The sequence below is a fragment of the Phacochoerus africanus genome, chromosome 6, assembly GCF_016906955.1.
Source record: "Phacochoerus africanus isolate WHEZ1 chromosome 6, ROS_Pafr_v1, whole genome shotgun sequence".
Lineage (NCBI taxonomy): Eukaryota > Metazoa > Chordata > Mammalia > Artiodactyla > Suidae > Phacochoerus > Phacochoerus africanus.
In genome coordinates, this window is record NC_062549.1 from 24,325,885 (window position 1) to 24,334,805 (window position 8,921).

General features: G+C 34.3%; 1 pseudogene; it reads left to right on the forward strand.

The window, feature by feature from the left end:
* Positions 1–1,006: 1,006 nt before the first annotated feature.
* On the forward strand, positions 1,007–1,107 carry LOC125130150 (uncharacterized; annotated as a pseudogene).
* Positions 1,108–8,921: the final 7,814 nt, after the last annotated feature.

Genomic DNA, 8,921 nt, shown 5'->3' on the forward strand with positions numbered 1-8,921 from the left:
TTATGGAATTTCCATTATGGCTTAGCAGTAACAAACCTGACTAGTATCCGTGAGGACAAGGGTTTGAACTGTGGCCTTTCTCAGTAGGCTAAGGATCTAATGTTGCCAGGAGCTGTGGTGTAGGTCACAGACACAGCTTAGAGCCCGTGTTGCTATGGCTGTGGCTTAGGCCAGCAGCTGTAGCTCTGATTGGACCCCTGGCCTAGAAACTTCCATATGCTACAGGTACAGCCCTAAAAAGCAAAAACAATAAAATAAACAAATGTTACTTTAAGAGAAATGTGGTATTTAAAGATGAACATGAAAGACAGGCTTTAAAAAAGGGCAGAAGAATGCTAGGCTGAGGAAATATAATGAGTCAGGACAGTGTAAAGTCTGTATTTCAGTGTGTCAAATTCAGGGCAATGAGTAAGCTACTGTCATATTAAGGCTGCAAAATTCTTAAAAGCCATTGTGTTAAAGACAGTGTCATTTACTCACTTATTCAGTAGATTTAGGCTAGTAAAATGTAGGAACAATTATTTCTGCCCTTAAATTTATATCTTTTTCCTGGGCCCAGTAGTCAGCCTGGACATGATTTTCTCATGGTTGTAAAAGAAATTAAGAGAGCAAGTCCCAGCTTCTGTCATACCTGCCAAAATCCAATTAGTCAAAACAAATTATACAGCCAAGTCTAAAATCAAAGAGCAGCAAATATTACTTGGCCCAGTAGTAGGCAGAGGATTTTCAAAAAAAAATAATAATAATAACGCGGTATAAAACTGTCATTACTAGTTTTCTTCCAATAAAATAGCCCCTCTGCATTCTATTGAAATTCTTATGGATTTCTCTTATTTTAATATATTTCTGAATTAAGGAAAAATGAATAAATTATAGTTTTGCACCAGTTATCAGTTATCACAATCCACTACTTTGACTTATAACATTTTAGCTGCTCATAGAACAGACATTTGTAATAATTAAAGTTTATCCTATTTACAGAAACCCAAGACAGTATATCAAGGGCTTGCTTTGGCAGCATATAACACTAAAATTAGAATACAGAGAATATATGCATGGCCCCTCAACACGGATGACAAGCAAATTCATGAAGTGTTCCTTTTATTTGTAACAAGTAGTAAATAAACTATAGAAATCTAATGCACAGTATAATAAATACAAACATTAATATTTACTATAGAGAAATAATATAATAAATATTGCTTCAAGGGCAATCATATAAATATATCAAAGTAGCATGTTACATATCTTCAACTTACAAAATGTAGCATGTCAAATGTCTTAAAAAAGACATTGTATCCATTTTACATTTCATTGTGGTTTTTTTTTTATTTTGAAATGTATGCCATAAAAATGGAAGCAAACAATGACCAGTGGGAGAAACCGATTTAAATGGTTCATTTTAACTAGAAAATACCATGATAGCTATACGGGTTATAAACAATAAGAGATAACTCTAAGTTCAATTAAAAGTACAATTGAGATAGAGTTCCCATAATAGCTCAGCAATAATGAACCCGACCAGCCTCTATGAGAACACAGGTTTGATCCCTGGCCTCACTCAGTGGGTTAAAGGATCTGGCATTGCCAAGAGCTGTGGTGTGTTTGCAGAAGCAGCTTGGATCTGGCATCGCTGTGGCTACAACTCCATTTGAACCCGTAGCCTGGGAACTTCCATATGCTGCAAGGGCAGCCCTAAAAAGAAAAAAAAAAAGTAAACCTGAGAAAAGAATGCTTTTTGGTATAATGATAACCACTTAGTCACTTTAACATAGTCTAATCTTACCATATCTAGCAGTTTGAAATGTGTTAAGGTGCACCTTCTAAGAAAACCTCAACATCCCAAAGTCATGTCTCCATGCAGGAATTCAAACTTATGTCTAGTTATTGATATTCAGAGAATCTTCACGTTCTACTGATAATGAATTTTTAGATTTCCTTACATGAGCATAATTCCATGTGAACCTATCATGTAGTTTTCAGGGAAAATACTGGTGGGTTTAAAAATGTGTTATGCTAAAATATATTGCATCTTTCTGCTTGGCTGCCATTATTTGCTCAGTGGAGAGTTCAAAGCTAATATAAGGTACTTCGAATGTAAGATGTGTAACATTGAGATTTCTCACAAAAATCATAAGAAATGAAAGGTTTCTGGCTCCCCAAATGTGTAAATGATGGAAATCATTAATCTCCATATAAAAATTTATTATCTTCTCAAATAATAACTCCAGAAAGTGCTTTTAAAGTGGATTTTATTCAGCACATATTTTCATATGTGTCTTTAACTTATTTGCTATGTTAGAGCAAATGGTAAGTGGTAAAACTGCAACAACTGGTAAATATCTGAGACCTTTGAAAGTAAGCACATCATTTTAAATTTGTATGTATGATCATTCAACTCAAAAAATATTAAGCCCATAGTAGATACATGTAATAGGTATTGTGAATATAAGCATTTATCTTCTGTCTGTATTTCAGTGGTGTTGAAAGTTTTTTTCTCATTTGACATGAGATTATACTACATTAATTTCAAAATTAAGATTATGTGGGGAGTTCCTGTCATGAGTCAGGGATAAAAAATCCAACTGGTATCCATGGGGACACAGGTTCAATCCCTGGCCTTGCTCAGTGGGTCAAGTATTCTGCATTGCAGTGAGCATGGGGTTGGTCATAGACCCAGCTTAGATCCTGCATTGCTAAGGCTGTAGTGTAGGCCAGCAGCTACAACTCAGATTCAATCCCCAGCCTGGGAACTTTCATATGCCATGGGTGTAGCCTTAAAAAATACAAAAAATAAGTAAGATTATGTGAATGTTACTCTGCAAAATTGTATAAGAATCACCTTAAAATAGGACTCTCCTTCACCGTATACCTTTGCTCAGAATAAATGAAATGTAACTAATAAAAATGAATAATTCACAAATTATCAATTTACATGCAAATACATCAACTTTCGTATGACAATCATGCCTCATGCCACAAAGTCAGTAGTCCAGAAGAGAATATGTATCTGTGCATTTCTCTGAATTCACAAAGGGTTTTATAAATGATTGCTGACCACTGGATGCTATGACCACACTTTAGAGTGTAAGAAGTAAAAGGTAGTACATGCCACACTGATTATTTCTTGCTGAAAATACAGTGTTTTTAACTCCCTGAATTTAAGTATCAAAAATTCATAAATGGAATAAATGGCCAGCATACAAGGTAAACCACTAGATTTTGAGTCATCAAATTATTTTACTAAAAGTGTTTCTTAGCAAAATTTCTAGTGTGTTCAGGCTATGCAAAAGACGTACATTCTCTTTGTTACCTAAAATTTGTGATTACTTGGTTACTGTTTTTTAAGATTTTTTATTGAAGTACAGTTGATTTACAATGTTTGTACAATGTTGTTCATTTCAGGTGTAAAGCCAAAGTGATTCAGTTATATGTATATAGATATGTACACTTGCTTTTTCAGATTCTATTTTGCTTACTCTTAAAACCTTATTTTCCTTATCACCCCCATGCATTCGTGTTGACTCCAATATCCTCACCATGACTCCTAATAGTTAAGAAACATTGATTGCTGTGCAACTTTTATAGTAGTTGCTTAACTCTACCCATTATACATATTTGATATGAAAGTACAAGTACTTCATAATTCATACCATTTCATATGAGTACTTAATAAATACTATTTTTTATTTTTAATTTTTATTAAATTGTGTGTCTGGTATAATCTGTGGTTTAAAATTCAGCAACAAATCCGTATCTGCCACATCCTCTTGCCCTTCATACCCATGAGTGATTCCTTTATTATAACTTCATTATCCTATTTACCACTTGCCACAAAATTAATATAATTCAAGAGACAGTGCCAAATTGGCAGAGGGGGGTCCAAAGCTATTCATCTACTACTTCTTTTTAAATTTGCACATCAACTTAGTAAGTCCTTAAGCCTCTGCCATCTGCAACATCACATTTGCTCTAATTTTAGATGATGATATATATATATTTTGATTTTATTACATTTTGACCTACAAGCCCACTTCCAGCACAGAAAGTAGAGAATATAACCTTTGATCTAGGTCTGGTACTTTAATCACTTTGGCAAAGTCAGAAACTACTTGGAACAGCAGATGAATAGATTTCCTATTAAGTAACCAATCAGTGCTCATGGAAAATAAAATATGCCCATTATATTATGTTTCTAGACATTTTTTCGCCTTTAAAAGGATTATTTCCCATCAAACTTTATTTGAATAGGAGTTCCTGTCATGGCTCAGTGGTTAACAAATCCGACTAGGAGCCATTAGGTTGTGGGTTTGATCCCTGGACTCATTCGGGGGATTAAGGACCCAGCATTGCCATGAGCTATGGTGTAGGCTGCAGACGTGGCTTGGATCTCGTGTTGCTGTGGCTCTGGCATAGGCTGGTGGCTACAGCTCCAATTAGACTCCTAGCCTGGGAACCTCCATATGCCATGAGTGCGGCCACTAGAAAAGACAAGAAGACAAAAAAAAACAAAAAAAAAAACAAAAAAACCCTTTATTTGAATATAAAAATCAGAGACTCAGAAAATAAACATTAGCAAAGCAGTAAAAAAAGAAAAAAAAAATCCTTTATAGGAGGTAGCTTGTCCTAAAAGAAAAAAAAAAAAAAAAAAAGCACACATCAAACCAAGCAAAAGACCAAACTCCACCTTGCTGTTTGCTTCAGTGATTCCATCTGCAAAAGGCAGACATTTGGGGATTTTGAGGCGACGGTGAGGAAAACAGATTTATGAGGCTAGGTCTTCTCGACAAATTGACCAAATGCCACATTCAGACATGGAAAATTGTATTAAATTCTTACTAGAAAACCGCAGTATATTTAATACAAAGAGAATTGAGACAATCAAATGAGATCATAGGTATATTTAATCAGAGCCCCATAATCTATAATTATTAACTGGGAAACATTATGGATGAATTCAAAAAGTACAGCCAAAAATGATCATAGACATGAATGGCACCGCTGCCTGGGTTTACAACTCTCCAGTGCACCATGACTCAAGCACATTCATTTTTATGTGAAAACAAGCTTTTATGAAGCTTTTATCCATCTTCCAGAATGACAGAAGAAAAACTTTTTTAATTATACACCTTTGCTTTCATTAAGGAAAAAGACCATTTTAAAATTCTGTGCTCCCTATTATCCCCCAATATTATGGAATTCTCACCATTCATCTTAATCTCATAAATTATAACTCATATGATTGAAAAAACAAGAAAGTTAAAGATAATTTATGAGATCAGGTTTTTTATTTTCTAAGAGTTGATTTCAAAGATACAAAATTTGAATTGGCTATTAGGCTAGAGGGTCTTAATTTTAGTGCTGTTTTTATTACTAAAATATAGTTGACTTATAATGTTGTGCCAATTTCTGCTGTACAGCATAGTGACCCAGTCATACATATATATACATTGGTTTTAATTTAGAATTTTAAAGGAAAAAGAAAAACAGATATCCCATAGGACTGAATAATTAAATTTCTGGGTGAGATTTAATGGGAATTCTAAATTCTTTAATTCACAGTTAAAGACACCAAGATCTAAAGAAGGGAAGTAATTTACTTTGTTGTCACAATAAGTTATGGATTAATAACTCTAATTCAAATTTGTTGATTTTCAATTCAGTGGTCCTATTGTTATAAAACCATGGTGCATTTCACCCTCTTTGGCCATTCTTTTCTCTTTTTTGCCTTTAATTTCCTGTCCTTCAACTCAAGCACAAAACATTGAATACAGTTCATTGACGCTATTTTCCCTGTTTATTTTGCATGAATGTACGTGAAGTAGGTTCACCTGAAAATTATGAACTGTAACATTTGGTCCACATCATAAAATGGAACTTGCTAAAGTTTTCCAATTTTTTCCCCAAATCCTACACTCCCTGATACAAGAATATGATTTAGTTCAGTGAACCAGCAACTTCTCATAATAAGTTACTCTTCTCCTCTCTGAACTCTGCTAAGATTTCTCAGAGTTCCCCAAATCTGTGAAACACTCCACACAAGCTAGTATACTTATGAAGGGCAGCTGGGATGGAGATCTGGGGAGGCACTGAATTATTCTGAAATTAAATTAGCCAGTCTCTTGGAAATTGAGTCCATAATATATTAAAGAAAATGCATTTGAAATGTCACTGCCCTCCGCTAAGTACTCACTAGGTCAAATTCTTGCTTGGTGCTGATTTTAACAGGCAAGTCATAAACCTTTTGAAAATAGGGTTTGCATTTAAAATGCCGACATTTAATTATTCTAAAAAAGAAAGAAAGAAACCTCTCCAGTATCTGAATGGTAAAGAAGATACATATTTTCCTTTTTTTTTTTTTTTCAAAAGTGGGGTAACTTTAGTGATGGTTTTCACATGATACAGTTAACTTCGACTCCTTTCCTTTAAAAAGATGCTACTAGATACAAATAAAATAAAATAAAATAAATGTATTAAGAGCACACTTATGTGCATTACATTTCAACAAGGATCATTTCTGGAACTTGATCTTTCTTTTTAGCCTCTGCACTACCTGTCACCCACACACACAAACTCCAAATTCCCTTTCACTCATTTCTTTTTGTCATGACTCTTAAAAAGAATTGAGGCTAGCTCAATTTGTGTGTACCATCCAAAAAGCTTCCTGTATTTAATTGGTCTCTACTTACAAAGCAGCAAAAGTTTTAAATAGCAAAAATTGCCGCATAGATATCAGCACAATATAATGCATTATTTTTAGGTTCCCTCCTCTATTCTGTGATAGCAGAGTCTATCCTTAAAAGCACAGTCTCACAAAATGAGATGTCCATTATTGTGAATTTCAAATTGCACACTACTGGAGTTCCTGTATCCTAAAGTACCATGTAACCTATCCTAGGCAATCATTTATATTTTCCCGGTCCTTTTTGCTTTTAAGTCTGGCCTGTTACCAAGTAAGAGAGCAAGGCACAATTGAAGCATCACTACCTGTTTCACTGATCAAGCTGTTACTTGAATTTCCCAGCAGCATCCTGCTATAAATCAGCGGCTTTAAAAATCTGTCATGTAAACAACAGGTCACTGTCCAATGGACAGAGATTATTACTGCAAAAAAGGAAAGAGGTTGAAAGGTTGGAAGAAAGCATTTGATTCAGCAAGAGAATTGAACCCGAAAATAACAAAGGGATCCCAGTCTTGCTGCACATTTGAACACTATATTAAGTGTACTGAAGAGCACCTTCACTGGGAAAGAACTATAACCTTCACATCTTCTTTATCATTCATTGGCAAAAATTCTGTTTTGGCTGACAGGGTCAACATAATAGACACACGATATCAATCATTTACTATTGATATGAAATCAAAGGCATAGTGACTTACAATCAAAAGCTAAATATGGGTGTTTTTAGCTGTAAACACATTATATAATTTTATGACAATTATATAATTTTTATGTTATGGGAGAATTTATAGTTATATTCAGTCAAGACTTGTGATATCCTGGGATGATTACAAGGGTTACAGTATAATTACTATGAGAAAATAGAATAAAATATTTTGAAAAGATCAGAAGATTATATAGCAAATAAAGACTTGGGAATACAAACTGAGATTTGTTGTTTTACATTTGTGATTCCAATGAGGTTTTATAAAACTGTTTCCTTTTTTAATTTTTTTTTTTTGTGAATTCAGGACTTCATGTGCACATGTGAGTGTCATTTTGATGTGTATGTTTTCCAAGGCCTTGCAAATATGAACAAGAATGAAGCAGGTCTAACTGATGAAGATAGTAGAGCAATAAAGAGAAAGAGAAAGGAGCTAAAAGATTGGGAGAGTATAAGATACTTTATAACTGGTGGATCAGGACAGGGAAGGAAAACAGAACTCATGGAACACTAGCTTTTACACAAACACTTAACATTTAAGCCCTGACTTAAGAATCTGTAGTTGAGAGTTGGGGCAAGTTCCTAACATGCTGAATGTTTTTCAATGCACTTAAGAGCCTCATTCTATAAAACAGTGTTTGATGAATAATTGCTGCTTCCAACTCCAAAACACTGATAATTTGGAGACAGTGTAGCTCCTCTCACAACACAAGAACTTTGCAAATAGTCATTTTCAGTCCCTGACATTGTAGTAAATATTTCAATCTTGACTAAATAATCTAAGCATTACCATTGTTTCTAGGCTCTGGTACAAGTTATCTGTAATTCCTAGTAGCAGATGCCATCCAGTGATTTTAGTGCTTTTCTGATTGCCAGGCCCAGAAGTAGTACAATCTACAGGGAGTTCTGTATTGGTATAAGGGTATGGGTTCTTTTTCTCTGTTCAGTAATGTTGAAATATAAAACCACCATGTCCTTTAATTTAGTGTATAAACTTCTACTTCCTTTCCTTGCTGCCTAATTTCCTGGAGAATTCCTACAATCCCTCAGGAATTTGCATTTTATTGAATATACTTGGCTTTTCAGACAACACTTAGTTTTGAAAAGGACATTCAGACAATGTTTCAAGACTGATCTCTAGTTTTTAGAGCATGCCCTGACCTTGAAATTGTAACCATGTCAGGTAAATTCCTTTGTTATATTATTATTAACATTAATGTTATCAAAATGCTATTGAAGATATTTTCTACTATCATATTATTAGTAATTTAGGGTCTACTTTAAATGTACAGACTAGTACATTTTAAAATATAGGTTCATGATGAATAAGTGATCTGGAAGACAGACTAATGGAAATCACCCAGTCATAACAGCAGACAGAAAGACAAATTAAAAAAAAAAAAAAAGAGTTCCCATCGTGGCTCAGTGGTTAATGAACCTGGCTAGCATCCATGAGAACACGGGTTCGATCCCTAGTGTTGCTCATTGGGTTAAGGATTCGGCATTGCCATGAGCTCTGGTGTAAGTTGAAGATGT